The sequence below is a fragment of the Cavia porcellus genome, unplaced genomic scaffold, assembly GCF_034190915.1.
Source record: "Cavia porcellus strain 051 isolate PalLab524CR breed Dunkin Hartley unplaced genomic scaffold, mCavPor4.1 scaffold_8, whole genome shotgun sequence".
Taxonomy (NCBI): domain Eukaryota; kingdom Metazoa; phylum Chordata; class Mammalia; order Rodentia; family Caviidae; genus Cavia; species Cavia porcellus.
The window spans coordinates 87,911,037-87,931,306 of NW_026947491.1; the positions used below are offsets into that span (position 1 = coordinate 87,911,037).

A 20,270-nucleotide genomic window follows, 5' to 3' on the forward strand; every position below is an offset into this window, starting at 1 on the left:
TGGGGGGCCCGAGGGGTCCCTACTCACCCTCCTCTCTCCCTCGCGGCGGGAACTTTGGGGGACCCACCCACCTGGGAGGCCTGCTAGAGGGCCTCAGACGCCCCGAAACTCCAGCCAACTTCGCCGTGTCCGGCATTGGGCCCCGATTCCTCCTGTGTTTCCACGCAGGACTTTGCATTGCAAGTACTGGAGGACTCCGAAGTTCACAGCCTCAAATCTACCGACCCGATGTGCACGGCGCAGACCTGCAGCCCGGGAACTGGACGTTTAGTCCCCAAACTCACACCCCGGTGGCTCGGAGAGGAGGAGTGCCAACCGCACGAGGGCTCGCCTTTCTGGCCCATCGCCGAGAACGCAAAGCCTTTCCGAGCTGCCAGTTTGTTTTAGGGTCTCATGTTTATAGATGGCAGGTTTTCTTGGAGGAGGAAAAAAAAAAAAAGAATAAACAAGCAGGGATGGCAGCAGCGTCTCTCTCTCTCTTTCTCTCTCTCTCTCTCTCTCTCTCTCTCTCTCTCTCTCTCTCTTTCTCTCTCTCTCTCTTTCTCTTTCTCTCTCTCTCTATTTTTGGAAGACCCTGTTGGGCTTTGGCAAGTTTTAGCCTAGTGTAAAATCACATTCCAAGTTGCAGCACAGAAACTGGGATTCCAGTGGAAATGCTGATCCGACTTCACGAAAGCAACCAACTGCAGTCTGTGCTGCTTTCCTAGCGCCCATGCTCACTTCCCTCTCCTATTGATCGATGTATTAAAAAATACGCCGAGAGAGAGAGAGAGAGAGAGAGAGAGAGAGAGAGAGAGAGAGAGAGGCTGACTCAATACCAAGCCTTCTGCGGCTGCAATTCCTGCTACTCCTTAGCGGTGATTCAAAGCGCACCTGGAAATTACATGGGGCTGGCACGGCTTTTTAATCTCGAAGACAAATGACCTCTGGAAAATTCAGACTTGTGAAAGTCAAATCATTTAGAGAGACACCCGGCAATTTACCTCTTGAAACTCCTCCGGACCCCTCAAGATGAGGCAAGGAAAAGGAAAATGTGTCCAACCCGGGGGTGGCGATGGGGACTCAAGAATCCAAGCAGCTTTAGAGAAAGAGGGGGAAAAACAGCCCACACAGCGGAGACCGCTGGCCACGGCTGCAACAAACGCCGGGGCGACGGATTCCGCAGCCTGCCCGGGGTGCCGGCGCGGCTTCCCTTTCCAAAGCGCCGGGCCGCAGCGCCACTTCTGCGCGCCGCATCGGGCGGCGGGAGCCGAGCTACTCACCCGAGCGGCGGGGCGCCGGCGCCGGGGATCCGCGAGGGCTGGCGGGCTCGGGGCCCCGAGGACGCGGGCATGCGGCTGCAGCCTCCGCGGCCCTAGCCCGCACCTCTGAGCATCTTTCCGGGCGCCCGGCGAGCGCGAGCGGCGAGGCGAGGGCGAGCGCGCCGAAGGGGGCTGGAGGGGCCCGAGTGGCCGCGCGCGCTGCTCCCCGCGCTGCCCGCGCCCGCGCGCCCGCCGCCCCGCCCCCGCCGCGCGCCCCCGCCCGGCACCCCGAGGCGCGCGCGTCCCCCCCCAGCACCGCCGCCGGCTCCCCATTGTTCCGCCGCGGCTTCCGGGGCCCGGCCGGCGGACGGCCGCGCAGGGCTTACCGCTCGGGGGCAGCCGGACTCCGGCGCGCCGGGCTGCGGTCCCTGCTCGGCGGGCTGCCGCGCGCGGGGCCGCCTCCTCCACCTCCTCCTCCCGCACGCGCTCCCGCATCCTCCGTTTCTATGGATATGGCGCTCTCCGCCGCCCCCTCCTCGCGCGCCCCGCGGCCGCCCGGGCAGGCAGCTCCGCGGGCGCGCGGGTGACAACTCTGCGGCGGTGGCCGCCGCTGTCGCCGCCACAGACAGCAGCAGGAGGAGGAGGCTGGGGGAAGGCAGGTCCGCGGCACCCCAGAGGCCACCTGGCTCCCCTGCCACCCGCCCGGCCGCCTTGGTTTACGACGCTGGAGAAGCCAACTCGGGGCTCCGCGGCTCCACGCCTGCGACTGGCGTCCCCGCAGTTTTCCGAGGGGTACTGAGGTTACCAGAGGAGTGGAAGGGTCACGGTTAAGATTCTGGGTACGACTTTGAGAACCTTCATAATACCCTTCATCCCCGACCCACGTCTCCATCAAAGTTCCCACAGCACTACTAAATTTGTAGAAATTTACTTTGGCAAAAGCATCTTTTCAAAATTCTGCTAATTAAATGAAGGACCTCTGGCCTTATACGCAAAGGCTTTTCTCCAGTTTGTTTTAAGCCTCGGTGTTTCTTCTTTGCCATAAATAAACTTAAAAATTTGTGGCTGAGACTGCTTAATATCCTAACAGTTGCAGGAACATAACTGCCAACCCACACTCCGTTCTTTGATGCTTCAGTGTTCATCTGTAAGTGTGAGATGCCCACTTAGTCTCGGATGAGAGCCACAGATTCCCACGGAGAACACCGACGTCTGAAAACAAGGTAACAGCATAGGTTGGAATAAAGGATCCTCAACTACAAGTATTTAATGCATAACGTGATGAGCAGTGCTCATTCAAGCCACAGTCACTTTCTAAACTTTAAGAGTATTCATTTATCGTCTTGACTCCAGAGCCAAGGTTTTGTTCAGCTGTAAAAACTTCAGGCATTAAAAGACAAATGTAAATCATTTTAAAAATAAGAAGTAAGATTTACTGAGAGCACTTACGATTTGCCAGGCATCTGTGCATTATCTCATTGAATTCTCACTACTCTGAGAAGTAGGTTTCATTAGCATCCTCACTTTGCAGATGAAACCAAAGGCTTAGATCTGCAACTGGTAGCTTCCAGACAACACTTTGGTCCTTAAGAAACTCTAAGTGCTCAGCCTCATGTCAGTAATCTCCTCATGTCTGCTTCTGTGAAATGTGTAAAGTTCTGAGGCTGCTCGGCTAGCAAGGCAGGCCCTGGATGGAACACCAGGCCAACCAGATCCTGGGACTGTATTTAGTCACAGGGACCCATTTCTCCCACATAATGAAGTCATGGAGGCCTTTTGACCTCACACCTTGCAAATACACAAAGAGAAACAGACCAATGTGACCTGGCTTTTTGACTGGCATACTGCATAATGAAACGGGATCTGCCTTTTTGACTAGGGTTGGATATCTCTGTTTTTGAGGTTGGCCAACTTTTGATAGGTTTGAAAGTCTGGCCATTTAGTTCTGTTTTTCATTCTACAACTCAAACACTTGTGACTATGTAACAATGGGCGTTTTCTTGCTTTGCCAGTTATGAAGGTGCCTAAAGAGTGACATTCCCCTAAGCATCATTGTCTTACGGATATTGTTTCAGGTAATGATACTGGGCAATTTCAAAAAGGTATCATTTGCTAGCTGTTGGGAAAAGAGGAGTGCTATCATTTTTTCCCCGGGTGTCGACTCCTCTGTGTGCTAGAGACATTTGGCCCTCTGTCCATATCACCCCTGCAGGACGATGGGGATTCAATTCTGTGTCACCCTTTGTGCTTGGCTTCTTGTGGGGGAGAAGGGAAGGGATGTCGCTATCCATGGTGGCTGTTCCCATTCTCTGTTCAGCACAACCAATTCACACACTAAGTAGTAGACTCCTGGGAAATAACTTCAACATGGACTAATGAAATTTGACAGTAACCTCCAGGTGTGCATATTAAAACTAATGGTCTTAGTGTAATCGCTTTCTGGTTGCAGTAAGGGCAAATAACAGGAGAGAGACATGTGATTGTTTGCCCTAAAAGTGCCCTAATTCACTGAACCTTTAGATGTTTTTATATTACAGAATGGCTTGATCTGAGATTATCTCTGGGATGATCTCTTCATATTACAGAAAAGAAAATTGACACCTGGATAGGTTAATTCACTTTCCGGAGGCCCACCCTCATTGAGGCAGGAGCAAAACCATTATCTCTGGCTACTTGTTCACATCCATGACAGGTTGGTGGCCCAGCACACTTAGTAATTCAGCATTATTTTTTCCTTCAGTAATTTTACTTTTTCCTACAAAAAACTAATTCAAGTTCTAATTTATATTATTTGAATATGGATACTATGTAATCTCATGTTTCACTGTTTGGAGTATAACCTACATATTATTGTTATTATTAGTCCTTTTGAGACAGGATCTCAATGTGAAGTTCAGGCTGGCCTTGAGCTCACTTTGTAGCACAGGTTGGCCTTGAACTTGCAATAATCCTTTTGCCTCAGCCTCCCAAGTGCTGGGATTTCAGGAGTGCACCACCACACCCAGTACTTGTTAGTATAGCAAGTACTATATTGTTCATTATAAAATGATACAACTTAGGAATGGTACCAGGAGCCAGTCCTTGTGTATCCCCAATGAAAAGCAAAGCATTTATTCCATTATTGGTCATAAAGACTATAATCCTTTCATGAAAACTGCTTATTTAAGAATAAACATTTTTCCTACATATTTAAAAAATGTCTGGAAGACCATGTTGAATATTTCAGTCTCACAAATCCCAAGAAGCTGGTCATTTTTTAAAGAAATATGTAAACATGGGTATGAGGCCTTTGTATGTATTTAGTGTATTAAAAGTTCAATATTTTATTCATTTGTTTTGTGGTACTGTAATGTAATAGATAAGCTCCTAAGGGGGATCATATCTGTGGAGTAAAGTCATGAGTATTTCATTTAAAAGCTTGCACTACTGAGTAATTTATTTACCTTTTTTGAACCTTACCATTCCAATTTTCAAAAATCAATGTGATAATAATAGAAGGTACTTCACAGAGTTAGGGGAAGATAGATCACCCATGTGTATATCCATGTGTGATCTAAGTCCTCAGTTAACCTAGGTATTTTTGTGATATTTTGTAGAGGTAATTAAAGCCAAGTCCATTGACTTTAAAGGAGATAATCTTAAGTCATTTGATGCAATCAGTTTGACGCCTTGAAGAGCAGAACTGAGGATTCCTGAAGAAGAAATCCTACCTCTGCCTGGCAGTGTCAGCCTTCCCCTAAAACTTCTTGGCTGCCCTATCTGACGGCCTGCTGTACAAATTTCAGTCTTGTCTGGTCAGGTCCCACTATCACATATGCCACTTTCCTGCAATAAATCTCTTCCTGGCTCTGCTCCTTTGACTGAACCCTAACTGAAGCAACATATAAAGCTGCTGCTAACGCCCTGGCCACAAAATAAGTGCTGCAAAAATGTTAGATGATTTTAAAAATCGTATCTGTTGAGCATCTCTCACATCTAGAGCATTGAGATATGCACTCTGATGAAAAGAGCTCTAAAATATAGAACTTGTACTTGACCTTGTATCTTAAATGACAGTAATTTCACCCAGAAACAGACTTAATGCTTTAGTAAAATTTCCAGAAAAACAAGGGGAAAATACCAACAGGGTTGATTATCCTGTCTGGAGCTGTGTAGGGGAATTATGCAAACCTAGCACAAGGGCATTGTCTTGGGTGAGGAGGATGAGAAACACAAAGGCAGCCCCATCTCTCAAAAGACCCACATGGACCTAGTACCTGGAAGTGAGTAGATCAGTGATCATGGCACAACCATGAAATTCCACAATGGAATACAAATTCATTTCTTAGTTGGCATTAAGCCTACTAGAATTATGTATTGAAGAGAACTGTCTGGAGAATTTTAGAGAAAGAAATACTCTTATACTTGAATATTATAGTGGTAGATCTTTCTTATCTCAATATTAGCTTATCTCAGTATTTCACATTATTTATCTTAGATTTTTCTCATTTGTTTTGAGTATTTTTAGAGAAGGAAAATACTTTTAAACATCACTAAAAAGGCACAGCACAAACCTAGTTAGATAGAATGGGCTCCGTCTTTCAGGATTATAATACAAAACTTCCAAAGCCTAAGGCTGGAAATACCTGAGATATGGAAACAAACCCAAGGGAGGTAGTCTCAGTTATAACTGGGGTTAAAAGGAAATGGAGGCATAAAAGACTGGCCCTTTTGGATTTATAGTAAAGCTCTGATAACTTATAGTCAATTTTACAAATGTAAGTGTCTTAGATTATGTGTCTCAGTGTGTGTGTCCATGCCTGTGTATTCAGGACAGAGAAAGTGTCCTAAGATCCTCTTTATGCCCATATTAGTGAATTTTAAAAGGCACAGTTATAATAAAAATACTTGTATTCATTATGCATAGGTTTATTGAATGCCTGTGTTGTCTTGAGCTGGACGCTCAAGGAGAGAAGGTAAATTACAGATTGACTCTAATGCTATTGAACCTTTTCTCTGGGTAACTCCAATTTATCCTTATAGATTTGAAGTAAGATGTGAATTACTCTGGGAGATTTTTTAAAAATATTTCCCTTGTTCTGAACAGGCCTAGGAGTATCCTTTTGTTCTCATAGTAACTTTGCCTCCACTAATATTACATTACCATTTTTTGGTCATTACCAGTTTAGTTATAAACATCATCAGAAGACTACATGAGGTCTAGGACCTTGTTTATGTGATTCTCTATTTATGTTCAGTTCCTGACCCTAAGCAGGCATTATATAAATATTCACTGAACAAGTAAAAGAAAGCTTGGGGGCATGTTGAATTTTAGTTACTCTACAAATAGAAACAACCAGAAATCAGACAGAATATAAATTCTGAGTTCAGGAGAAAGGTGAGGAAAGAGATAAAAAAAAAAATGTTATCAGCTGATTCCAGGCAGTTGCAAGGCCAGGAGGTGGATTCTCATCCATTAGGCTCACATGTAGAATGCTGTAAGCCAGACGGGCTGAGGTCAGAACTCTGGACAGCGACTCCGTTCTTTATTCTGTGCTGTAGAATGAGTGAAAGCTGCATGAAACCCCAGCCCAGACCAAGATTTTCAACCATGTGAATAAATTTTAAACAGAAAGACATTTCAGAACTAAGCTACCGTTGAGACCGGAGCACTACGAATATGGATTTATAATCACAATATTGTAGAATTGTTACCTTCTAATAGGGAGCTAAATTTTAATAGAGGGCCTGGCATAGGACACAGTTCAAGAGGTAGGAAGTTTATGCAATGGAGAAGCAACAGAATCAAGGAGTTCTAGGAGATTTAGGGACAGGAAAGGCTCTGAGTCGGGGGTGGACTTGAGCAGTCACAGGTGCTGTATGTCCACCCCAGGAATAGCATGGTCCTCCCTTGTACTTGAGCCCACTTGTCACCAATGAAAAGAATGTATACAGCAGAGTGACATGCAGCACTCAGATTTTAATTATTTTTATTGCATGATCATGCTTTAACTGTGGAAAAAATCCCTTTGTTGGAATGACAAATTTAAAACAGACTGCTTATTAACCATGGGCATATTTACAGATCCGACTACCAAGATAACACAACCCAGAGAGAGCAGAAGGGACTTATGCTTTTTCCTGAAGGCAAGTAGGCTTGCAATCCAGGGGGAATTAATGCAAACACTGAGACCCATCTGCCAGAAATGTTCTGCCCCAATCTTCTGAATTAAGACCCAGGGACTTCCTTTGGATGTTAACTACATCAGGGCCCGAGCCACATGCAGCTCCACTGAGCCATAGCTAAGCCTTTTGCTTGCAGCCTCTGCTTACAACCAACCCCAGAGAGTTTCAGCTGCACAGCACAGGTGGTGAGTACCTTGTCGTTTTAACACCTTTAGCCAACGGAGCAGCTGTGCTTAACACTCACAGCAGCTTCCAAGGTTAGCAGTGAGAGAAGGCTCCAGGAACTAGAGCTGGATGTCTGGTTTACTAAGTAACTACACACCCTACATTTCCCAGGATAGTCAGACCTCTGAATGAGTCAGACCATAAGGTCTGAGTTTTGGCTCAGGGACACACGTTTAAGGCATACTGCAGACTCATTCTTGGAGTTCTCAAGGAGAAAGCATAATGTATAGAAAACCTCATGATTTCAGAGCTGAGTTCCAGCTCAGCTCTATCATTTACTAGCTATATAGACCTCGAGCAAGTCTCTTAACCTTGCTGCATTTCAGATTCTATATCTGTAAATTAAGGATAATTGTTCTTTAAGGATTTTGTTTAAGGGTTAAAGGAGGGCACCCATGTAAAAACCTAGCACAATGTCTGGAGCACAATGTTTATTCAACCAGAGAATTAGTTCACCTTGGTATTAACTCATAAACCTTCAGAGCCAAGAAGCTACTCCATCCTTTCAACATAACTAAATAACAGACCTCATTCCCACAGAACCTTGTCGTGCAGAGTAAGTCAGGGAGAGCCCATGCATCTGGGAACAGAGAGTAACTTTCTGTATTATAGATACATAAAAACAGATTTATTTTTTCTCCACAGGATATGGTAGAAGAGAAAACACTCTATCATTTGATGGTGATTATGTACATCATTATGATAATTCTCTAGCAATGCACATTAATGCTGTTGAAATATGCTAGAAGGACAAAGGAAGACTTGCATAATAAATATTAAAAATAATTTTGAGTTGGAGTAATTGGATCTTAAAAGTGTGCTTGGTGTCCATTGTTCTGTGCTGCTCAGCACTCAGTCTTTCTGCTTTTGTTACTAATACTCAAATTCTTTATTGGGTAACCACCAGCCATGAACTCTTATGTAATCTTACAAGAGTTGCTCGTGGAATGGACCCGTAGGCCTCAGACCAGAGGATTCCATTTCTCTAGGATGCTCAGGACCATGACTCTGCTGGACACTGAATTGGGGGAGGGTCCTTTTCACTGGGATGTCTCACTGCCAGTGGTGCCTGGAGCCACCAACGGCCATCCTGTGGGACAGCCTGCCCAAAAGTGAACTCACTGTGGAGTCGAGCAGAACAAGTTGGCGTGAGAGTCAAAGGGATGGATTCAAGTGATACCTTTTCAGGATCTGGATACAGTCATGCCTGTAATCTCTGGACTTTTCTCTTATGTGAGCTAATTAATTTTTCATTTTGCTTCAGCCATTTTGAGTTGAGTTTCTGACACTTGGAACTAAAAGTGTCCTGATTTATTCAGAAGGGATGTTAAAGATAAGTGATCTCAACTTCCTGTCTGATGACTGAATCTCCCTACAACTTCTAATGAAAGAGGCACCACATACCAGGGTTGGACTTTCCCAGTGACAGGGAGCTTTTGCCAACTGAAGAAGCCTTGCTGACCTTTGAGGCTTTCACTACTACAAATTCTTTCTTATACTTCATGAACATCTCTTTTTTGAAAATCTCATATGGTTCCAGCTTATTTTGTAGCCACCAGAGACCAGAGGTCATATGCTGTGTTATACTAACAACTGTAAAATACATCATCTCATTTAATTCTCAAATAACTTTGTGATATAAAAATCATTTTGCAACTTCTACATGACAGAAATAGTAAAAGCCCAAAGGAAGGGTTTAGGGGAATAGGAGGATGAAGGGGAGGATGAATTCAGGGATATATAGGGGTAGCACAGGGTAAATGAGTGAGGGGTAAGGGCCAGAGAGAAGGAGCAGGTTAAGATGGCCTGGAAATTATAGATAGATGGTGAAAAGGTGGTGAGAAACAACTTGGGTGGGGAATGAAGAAGGTTTTGCTGGTTAGCTCAAGAGTTACAGTAAACAAAGAGGATCAATACTTCCAAGGAAACTAGATAACTCTACAAATTTCTCTAAAATTTTAAGTGAATCTAGTTCAATATTAGGAAATCACCATGAATAGACAGAACAGAATTAGATGCACAACAAAACTAAATAATATGAAAGGACCTGCCATTTTTTCAGAGATATTTTCAGAGATATCACACGGGTGCAGCTCAGAGCAGCATTTTGAGGTTCAGCCCTCAAGGTTAGTTTCTCCCTTTTCACCTGCCACTGCTGGGGCCCAGCTCTGTGGTCCAGGAACACGGGGAAGTGCACACCTGTGTCACATGTTTCTGGCAAAGGGGAAGGGGCAGAGAAAGAAGAAACATATTTCCTGGGTACTCAGTGTGTACAGGGCCCTCTGTATGCATACTTCACTAGCCCTTCAGGGTCATTATTAGCTTTGGACTCTTTCCTGGGTGGAAAAGCTGTGGAGGTTCTAAGAAGTTAAGTAAGTTTTAAAGGTCAAATTATACTAGGGGCACCTCCTTAAATAATTAGCACTTACAGCCATGCCCCTTTATCTGCTGGGAATACATCACAAGACCCCTGCAGATGCCTAAAATCATAGATAGTATCGAACTCTACACACACTATATTTTACCCTACACATATTTAACTACAATGAAATTTAATTTTATAAATTAGGCACAGTAAGAAATTAACAATAGCTAACAATAAGATAGAAATAATTATAACAATGTGATACAATAAAAGGTATTTAAAACTTATGAATTATGCATGGTCAAAATGTTTCATTTAAGAGTTTTAGGTTGCAGTTGACTGCAGGTAATTGAAACTAAGCAAAGTGAAACTATGAAGGAGGAAGCCTGTATGTAAGCCTGTATAAGGTGTTTTCTAGTTGCAAAATACACTCACATGGTATCTCCGTGAATCCTTGACACAGCCCAGAAGGTTCGTGTTATTAATTTTATTCCTCCTTTATAGATGAGGAGACTGAGTCCCTAAGAGATCTACCGATTAACTCAGGGTCACATAACTGAGGTGAACATGGCTGGAACTAAAAATTCCTGACTCTAAGCATCGCTTAGGCTGCCCCGACACCACAGCCACTTCACCCAGCCGTCTTGCTCAGGGCCATAACAATGAACAGCTCTGCTCTAAGATGTTCCTTCTGTTGAAGGGCACAAGTGAGCTTGATGTTTGTGGGAACATCTGCTTTCACCCCCCACTGCCTCACAAGGCAAAGACTCAGGGACAAAAGGGACAGTCCTCAAGGGATCTAGTCCCTTTCTCCTGGGCACTAGGCGAGGTCTGTAGGACAGCACCGTGAAAATCCACTCAATCTTCTGATCTGTGCATTGTCAGAATACAATAACCCTGAGTATCCTCGGGCAGAAATGACTCCCTGGGTAGAAATAGTGTGGGAAGCCACATTAACTCTTTCAGGCCATTAGGCTATCATTTAGAAAATTACTACTTTCCTCTAAATGGGTCCCCAGTGGGTATATGGAATGAGAATCCTTTAATTTACCATTTCTCTCTTTTTTCTCAGCTGCTTTCTCCAATTAGGATGTAGACCAAGAAGCTGTTTAATACCTGCATTAGTTTGAATCACTGAAACTCATAAATATCAGTACTGCCCCTGCGGATATGCTATGCTGAAATATATGGAATCAGCTCGACACATAGGATACTGGTGGAAGGAAGGGGATGGTGGGCTGAGGGCCAGGCCCCACAGGACCAGGAAGTGACTCCAGGCACCAGGACATCCCTGATCTTCAAGTTCCAACTTAACGGAGGGTGTGTGACAGAGAACCCCACACTCCTGATGATGTGGGTGGAGGGGAGTAGTTGCTGCTGGAAGCCTGAGGATGGGAATTGCTTTGATGCACTTAGGGAGGATCCACCATTCCGATATGGGGCGTCCGTATCTGGCTTAGCTTGTGTGTTACAAAGGAGATGCACTGCAGGGCAGAGATGTTCCCTTAAGACCGGCTTTACTCCGTCACTTAGAATGCACGGCCACTGTGCTACACTGAGCTGAGAGCACGTTTCTTTCCTGAGGGGGAACAAAGCTACCCAGTGCTCTCCTTTGCTCTTACAAATCTGGGGCTGTTAGGTAAATGCCCAGTAGGCTGCTAGGGCCTAATAGTACTACATAATGGTGATCATAACAACAACGCTTTGCATTTATATAGCATTAAAAGGTTTGAAGCACTTGCATATTTATTGTTATTTTAGGGAATTTTTTGTTTTATTTTCCCAGCTTTATTGAAGTATAATAGACAAATAAAACTTGTATATATTCAAGCTGTGTGACATGATGTGTTGATATACATTGTGAAATGATTCCTACAATCAAGCTAATTAATATAACTGTCACCTCGCAGTGACTGTGTATGTGTGTTGGGAATATTTAAAATCTCTCGATGAATTTCAAGTACCTAATACATTATTATTAACTGCAGTCATCATGCTTGTATTAGTTTTCCAGGACATTGTCATCTTGTAATTACGAGTTTGTACCCTCTGACCAACGTTTTCTCACATACACATTCATTATTGATCAGGACTGGCTTTGAGACGTATGACCAGAGCTATCCCACAGGGGCTATCCCCCAGCTCTCAGTAGAGCCCCTTGCTTGATTTAATGTTTGCTGCCACTGCCTTGTGCTTCTAAATAATTTTAACCTCACATGAGCTTATGTTGAGGCTAGAACCTTTGCCAGCATGAGTTTTTGGCTGCCTGCTCCACCTCGTGCTGCCTAGGACTTTGAGAGACTGTCCTTTCTAGCTCACTCCACAGCCACTGCAGCACTTTGCCTGGGTAGTGAGCAGGGGCATTCACGGGGGTGGGTTGGAAGGGCTGGCCTGCAGGCAGTCATTTCCCTGTTTCTCCCTTCCCTAGTGGTGGTAGGGTCCCACCCTATGGCCTCTTAGGGTAGGCACCACAGTGGTCATCCTTTTGGACAGCATGATGGGTGATCCACCAGGGGCCCTTTACCCATCCCTGTCTCAAGTATCAAGTGCATCTTGCCCAGAGGTTGTAATCTCTTGAGCAGTTTTTTGTCTGCTGTAGGTTGTAGCCATGGGCCTGTATGAGGGTGAGTCCCATGTCTTACATTTTAATTATATGCTGGCCCTGGGACCCTTGTTGCTGGCATCATTATACCTATGCAAGCCTAAGAGGATGGGATTCCGTTGCTATCATGTCTATGTCCATTACTTCCATGGCTACTGGGGTGCATCATTCTTTCTCTGTCACTTGCATTGAGCCAAGCACTTAACAGTACATCATCTTATTTAATCTTCACAACAAATATACAAGGTAGGGTTTATCCATTCGGTTGTTTCTTAGCCTCTCTAAGTATTAGTTCTCCCACCTGCAAAACTGAAGTCATAACACCTAATTCACAGAGATATTGTGAGAGTTGAATATGATGCTGTATGTCTTAAGAGACAGAGAGAATTGTATCTACCCATCCTCCTGCACTATATTTGTTTGGAAGAAACACTTTGATAAACAGCTTAAGGAGGTGGGTGAGAACCTAAGATCATACTCAGGTAATTCAAGAGGGTCACTTAACTTTCTCACTTATGACAAAGAGTTTAGATTGTTCTCCCACAGGAAATAAAAAGAGAAGAGTTACAAAGGCAAAGGCTTTGTGAAGAAGAAGACATTAATGACAACATGACCTTCAGAGAATGGAAATATTAAGTGATGCTTTGAACAAATTGTTAGTGTGGGAATTCTGCTTTACATACTCCTGCCACCCATCTTCATGAAACCTGTAGTAAAGACTAAATAATCAGGTACTGATCTTATGTGGTCAGATTAAAAGGGATGGCCAGTCTCAGAGAAGGTGAGATTCGCATCTATGCTGCACAAATGAAAACAGGCAGCATACAGCAGAATGCAAGAGTAGAGCTGATGCCCAGTTATAACATTGCGTGTTTTTTGATTGCCTCTTCTGGATAATCTCTCTCTTTGTTCAGGCTGTGCCTCAGGGTGTGTGTGGGTGGCTGTAACAGCACTTGTGTGTATGCTGTTGGGTTTAAACTCTTCCACTGCCTCAGCGCACAGTGGGCACTCACATGTTCAGTGATGACCAATATGAACAGTAACTAGAAGGGAGGAGAGTAACAGGGTTTTTGTATAATTATTTCAATGACTTTAAAATGTAGGAGCTGGATGTGGCAGTGCATGTTTGCAATCCCAGCACTTGGAAGGTTGAGGCAGGATGATCATTGCAAGTTCGAGACCAGCCTGGGCTGCAAAGTGAGCTCAAGGCCAGCCTGAACTGCACAGTGAGAGACTGTCTCAGGAAGACCAAAAGGAATAAAAAGATGTAGGAATAGTTTCTTCAGTTTACTGATGAGTTATAGGAGGGTTAGAGAGGCTAAGAAACTTGTCTGGGGTCATAAAAGCTACTAAAGCACCCAAATAGAGACCCAAACACATTGCTTATGTGCACCATGCCCCTGACCCCAAAGCCTCCTTTAGCAGACTATCTGGACTTTCGGTAACATATTTCCCAAGCATTACTCATCTATGTATATTTTAAAACTTCATTTAAACAAAGAGGATAAGACAAACTGACTTAAAGATTTCTTAGGGAATAAAAAGTAGAAAAGGGGGAAGAAGAACAAGTACGTAAGAAAAAATGCATAGCAGAACTCGGTTATTCCTTAGATAATCACAGGATCATACTGATATTAGTCACTGTATGGTAATGGCACCAAAAAGGGCAAGTGTGCCAGGTAGTGGCAGCCTATTGTGGAGGAGAAAGCCACCTCCAATGTGTCTGAGAGCACAGTTCCTTCTTCAGCCAAGTCAAGTTCAAAGGAGCACATGAATAATTGGCTACAGCTACCCTTTAAGCAAGTGCCAGCTTTCTCTGCCCAGGTTGATACATCTCCAAACCTCGGGGAGCCGCGAATCAGCTGCCAGCAGCCAATGGGCTTCCAAGCATTCATAACCAGACCAGGTGCTGATCCATCAAGCTAATTAGCAGCCTGCAGGCTACAGTTAGCTAGGAAGGTGGAAGTTTTTAACTCTTTTCCTGACAGATCCTGTGCCTATCCCTGCTTTTTGGGACCTAGTCTATTAGTAGAGCTATAAAGAAGAAAAGTATTTAAAATTCACAGGAGGGAGGCTAGAAAAAAACACAGGTATCCTTTAAATAAAACATCAGACAATACAAACAAAAAGTGAACTGTGGCTTACAAATGTGGGTGTGTGTACACACCATTCTTCCATTTTTTTTTTTTTAACCTTTTGAGTCAGGGTCTCGCTCTGTAATTAAAGTGATCTTAAACTCACTGTATCACCTAGGCTGGCCTTGAATTCATGGGCTCCTCCTGTCTCAGCCTCCTGAGTGCTGCATTTACAAGTGTGCATCGCTAGCCCAGTTTATATCTTCATTTTACTTAGAATAATGCCATCACCACAGATTGCATATTAAATAAATGTTTGCTGTTCTTGATAATGAGACAGGGATATATAAACCAGAAATAACCAACAACAGGAGACAATAGGACAGAATTACAAAGGAGCAAGAAATATAGCTCAGCACCTGAAATGTATTTAATCATTGGGCTCCCAAAAGAGCAGAGGAAACAGAATTAGCTTCAACTAAAAATACAGAAAACACATTAGAATTTCAGGAAGCTAAAGAACTTACTTTCATTAGGAAATAAAGGTGACTGGCTATGTCAGAAATATATTTGCAAATTAACAGACTTACAAACTGATATGTAAATCAGCAGAGAAGGAATCCAGAGAGTTTTAGGAAACTTGTACAAATGTTGTACATCATGCATTTAAAATTAGTTTTCATGTGATGATCAAACAGTAAAACAGAATCAACAGTCAAGCCAACACCATTGTAAATGTCTTCCTTGACTTCAGAAAAGCATTCCACAGTCAATTTGTTCAATATTTATGACTTTGGTAAGGTTTTGTTGATCATGGATCCAGTAACCTCCAGGGGAGAAGCACTAATATGTGAGCTAGATATATACAGAATAATAAAAAGTATTCTTGTTCTTGAGGTAGCCAAATCTGAACATCTGAGAGAACCGTAAGGCAGGATGCTGGCAGAAGCCTTGAAACACAGAGGTGACGTTTAAGGAGATGTCTGCATGGGCTCTCTGTTAACATACGGAGAAATGAGGAAGGGCTTCAGGGGAAGAGAGGTTTCAATGACACTTCTAACATTACCATCTGGAGATAAAAATCTTGTGGTAGTTTTTTTTTTTTAAACCATGATATCTTACTGATGAGCTTTATATTAATGACAAGATCCTAGCCAAGATTCTCTTGGACTACTTACTAAAAAACTGCTGCATGATGCTGGGGTTAAAAAATGGATTTATGCCTTAGCCAGGTACAGCTGTCATTGTGTTTGTAGAACCAAGATTCAAGATAATGAAACTGACAGGATTCCAGAGTCTTCAGGGACCTAAGCAAGGCATTAGACAGCCTGAGGCGGTTTGGATGCATTGGCTGTAACGTAAACTGGGCTGCCCCAAAAAACTAATCTACATGTTGAGATTACAAGCACAAATCTTTCCCCAAATATTTACTGAGCAAAAGCATAATGAGAGATTCTTCAGGGTGAGTAGGGGCATGAGTTGGATTACTTTTTCTGTAAGAAATTAATGTACTGTCCTAGACTATATTTAGGGATTGTGGTCTTTTAAACAGATTGTAGCAGGTGATTCAGGGTCAACGAGGCATTGGATTTGTGCCAAGTGATAATCCTCCTTCAGGCACCCTACAGCATCGGTGTGCAAAGCAGATGAAGTACAAGTCTGTTCTGAGACCACTATGTCTGGGGGCCTCAGACATACTGTATTATTATTGTATCAAAGCAACCCTTCCATCTGTCCCCACCCCTACAAACTGGTTCCCTGTGGTCTGGTCAGAACTAACCCTAAGGCCTCCCTACGTAAGTCATTTATTATTAGCAATGGAAGAAATAAGCACAGGAGCCTGACTGGCCCACCTTTCTGGCCCCAACTCTGATCTCTCCGAGGTTGAACCCACTTGGATATGCCTGCAGGGATGCCTCAAGTGGCTTTTTTGCCTGCAGGACCCTCTCTCTGCCTTTAACATCCTTTACCCAGTTCTTTGTCTGGAAAACTGTTCTTTTTTCATGCGTTACTGCCTCTTGAAACTGTTCCTTGATGATAACAGCAAACACACAGCGGTTTTTTTTCTTGGTAAGGTATATGCTTTATTAAACATACCCAATTCTCCCTGGAACCCTGTAAAGTATGTACTTTTACAGGCCCCATTTTAAGGACAGAGAAACTTAAAAGCTAAGTTGATGAGGAATTTACTCAAGTCTGTGTTAGTCACCTTTCTGTTGCTAGGAGAAAATACCTGATGTGCATAATTTAAAGGAGCAAAGGTTTAGTTTGGCTCATGATTTCAGAGTTTTCACTCCATGGTCAGTTGGCACCGAGGCAGAAAAAGGATAGTGGATAAAAGCTGCTCATCTCATGGCAGCCAGGAAGGAGAGAGTGGGGAGAGAAAGGGAAGCAGAGAGGAGCTAGACCCTTCAAAGGCACAATCCTTGACCTGCTTCCACCAGCCACACCCCACATCCTCTACAGCACATCCAGCTGGGATTCAGGAACGGATCAACATACTGATGTGCTTATAACCCTCAATACAGGAGTCTTCCAGGTCACTTTATATTTAAACCCTACCGAGGTCACTGGCAAGAGGCAGAACTAAGGTAATGAACAAAGGCAATCTGGTCTGTCCCTTGTCACCAGCCTGAGCATAAGGCTCCCTGGACTTTGCTGCAGTGGCCTGAGTTCACCCCACCCGAGATCTAGCTGCACCACACAGGTAGACTGTAACCTCCTCTTTCAGTGCTAACACCAACAAACCTATCCAACTCAGCCCAGGGAGCATTTGATTTGCCCAGAAGCCTTTCTGACCCCCCACTCCCAGTTTTGGAGCGCTGAATCCTCCAGTGCCTGCACCATGATCTTCTGTGCTAAGCACTTACTGAATGAACCATGTGTGTTTACTTGTGTGCTACGGCGTCCATCTGTGAAGTCGGTCAGGTTTTGAACACAGGGATGGCTTCATATATTAAGGTAGACAACACTTTACCTGGCTTATGGAGCTGCTGGTTTAATAAACATTTGCCTGTTCAATAGATAGACACTAGTGCCAAGAAGTCTTCATCTTACAACTCTGGCTTCCAGCTTTTACAAACAGATTAAGGACAAAAGGGATTCCCTCACAAATCCCTGGAGGAATCATGACAAATGCTTAGCTCCAGTTCAGAAAGAAGCAAAACTACTTTGTAGCTCAAGGGCTTAACATGAAATGACCTACACTTAATTTGTTCACATGGCTTAGTTTCATAGACCTTTTGATGACAGTGCCATGGAGATCATTCAGTCCAGGTAGTCAACTGGTTGGCTTAGAGATATTTTTCTTTGGTGTATTTCTATTTTTTATGAGAACACCTTTAGGCAGGATATTTACTATTTATTTCTCCACACTGTACACATGAAATTACCCTAAAAGATAATGTATTCATTTGTATCATCTGTCTGGCCCCTCAATGCATCGAAGTATAAAATATCTTATTCTGCCCAAACGATTTTTAATTCCTTTATTGTAAAGGTCGTTAAGTCTGTACTTATGGCCTTCAATTTTGCATTGCCCCATTCTAGTCAGGTGTTCTTCCTGCCTTTTGCAGATATGGCAAGATGCACAATGAGCACCATCTTGCTAAATCTAGCTCCTCGATTTGACCCAGTACCGTCTTTCTTGATACTCATAGCCGAACTCTCTTGGTTTTCTTCTTTCTACTTTGGACTTTCTTGTCTATCTCCTTGGCTGGCTCTTTCTTAAATTCTTGATCTCTAAATGTCGTATGCCTCTATGTGCTGTACTTGGCCTGCTTCTTGTATCCATCTACCCTCAGTTTCTTAGTGATCTGGTTCAGGCTCATGATTCTAAATACTGTCAAAATGCTGTCACTCCATCAATGTACAACTCCAGACCTGGTTGGCCAACTTATCTGGCAGGCTATAAAACTTACTATGTCCAAAACAAATTCCTGATTTCCACTCCAAACATTCTCTTGCATTTTTTCTCAACTGAGGGTATATCCAGCCTGCTAGTTGATTATGCCAAGTTGGTAGAATTTCTCATTGGTTCCTTTCTATCTGATGCCATACCCAAATCCTAGCAATCACTTTTGCACTCTAATCCTTCAGTATCTCCCCAATTCCTTCAGAGCAAAGCCAGACAAATCTTCAGAGTGTTCTCCACGGGCCCGGACATTTTACTTCCCACCCTTATTCCCACCCACCTGTCCTTGTTCCTTGTCCTTATTCCCACCCACCTGTCCTTGTTCTCTCCTCTGATTCCTTTTCCCGCTGCTGTATCCTTATTGGTTTGCTTCAGCCACAGGGGCTGCTGCTCTTGAACAATCTGGGCACCCTTACCTCAGGCTCTTCGCATTTGCCATTTCCTCTACCTGGGACATCCGCACCCCACCTTCCTCTAACACCCAGCCATCTGCAGAGGTTACTCTCTTCTTCTTTCATGAGAGTGAGTCTTCTCATTGCAGCTTTCTTTGTCCACCCTCTCTAAAATGATCCTGCCTTTCCCGCTTTACTTTCTCTAAAGCACATTATCACTCCCTGTCATGCTATATATTTTACTTATTTTGTTGGTCTCTCCCTAGAATGTAAACTCCATGGAAGAAGCATATTTGTTTTCTTTTTCATTGCTCAGAACAGGGGCCAAAATCTAATAGGTGCTCGTTATGGGTTCTCTCCCTGAAGTCATCTGTTGAAGTACCTGTGATCTTTCTTGGAAACAAGGTCATTGTAGGCACAATGTCATTAAAATGACATGTGGAGTAGGTTCCAATCTGATATGATGCCGTTCCTCTAGAGAACATGATGTGAACAGAGAGATGAGCCCAGGGAGACAATGACAAGAAGAGACAAAGGGAGAACATGAGCACCCTGTCTGTGAGCCAAGCAGCAAGACCTGGAGCAGATCCTCCCCGTAGGGCTCTAAGAAGGAACTGCCCCTGCCAGCCTCTTGAGTTTAGGTTTCTAGCCTCAGGGATGGTGAGAAAATAAATTTCTGTTATTTAAGCCCCCCCCCCCAACTTAATGATACGTTGGTATGGAATCCCTAACAAATGAATACAGTCCTCCAGAATACTCTCAAGAAAAATGTATGAATGAACAAACCAGTGAATTAATTTTACTAAAGAAGTTTGGGAGGTTGAGCAATTTCCCTGAAGAACACAGTCTTGTTTCACTGGCAGGACCAAGGCTCACAATGCAGCTTTCCTCCCTCGCCTCTAGCTCTGAGCCACCACCATGAGGCAGCATCTGCTGTCTCACATGTGCTGAGCAATGCTGGGCAAAGGGCAGCAGGGATCTCTGGCGTCTCACCTTCCCATGTCCTACTTAACGCCCCCTCTGCAATCCCCCACCGTGGGTATGGGCGGCTGGACAATTACTGACATGTTTGCTAAGTGTTCTGATCTCCTCTCTGGGGAAAGTCTGTGTATGACTCTTCCACTATTCAGGAAGTAATAAAAGTTATAGTCACAATATATAGGGGGAGAAAAGAGTGATTCACTACTGAGCCACTGAGCCACAGGGAGCCATCCAAGGTTTAGAACAGACAATCAGCTAAGATAAGTCACGATGATGTCACAGTGGAATATACAAATGCCTCAGTGGGCAGA

General features: G+C 43.9%; 1 protein-coding gene across 34 annotated transcripts in view; it reads right to left on the bottom strand.

The window, feature by feature from the left end:
• Anks1b (ankyrin repeat and sterile alpha motif domain containing 1B) overlaps nucleotides 1–20,270 on the bottom strand; it is a 1,068,230-nt gene that overhangs the window by 129,410 nt on the left and 918,550 nt on the right. For 3 of the 34 annotated variants that reach the window (XM_063255412.1, XM_063255409.1, XM_063255407.1), the window contains exon 1: nucleotides 1,263–1,397. The exons of 23 other annotated variants lie outside the window; for them this stretch is intronic. The gene's annotated coding sequence lies outside the window, so the exon portion shown is untranslated. Of the gene's footprint in view, nucleotides 1–71; nucleotides 237–983; nucleotides 1,111–1,262; nucleotides 1,398–1,627; nucleotides 1,958–20,270 lie in introns of those variants that run through there. 8 more of the 34 variants (XM_063255403.1, XM_063255401.1, XM_063255406.1 and 5 more) reach the window with 7 other exon arrangements.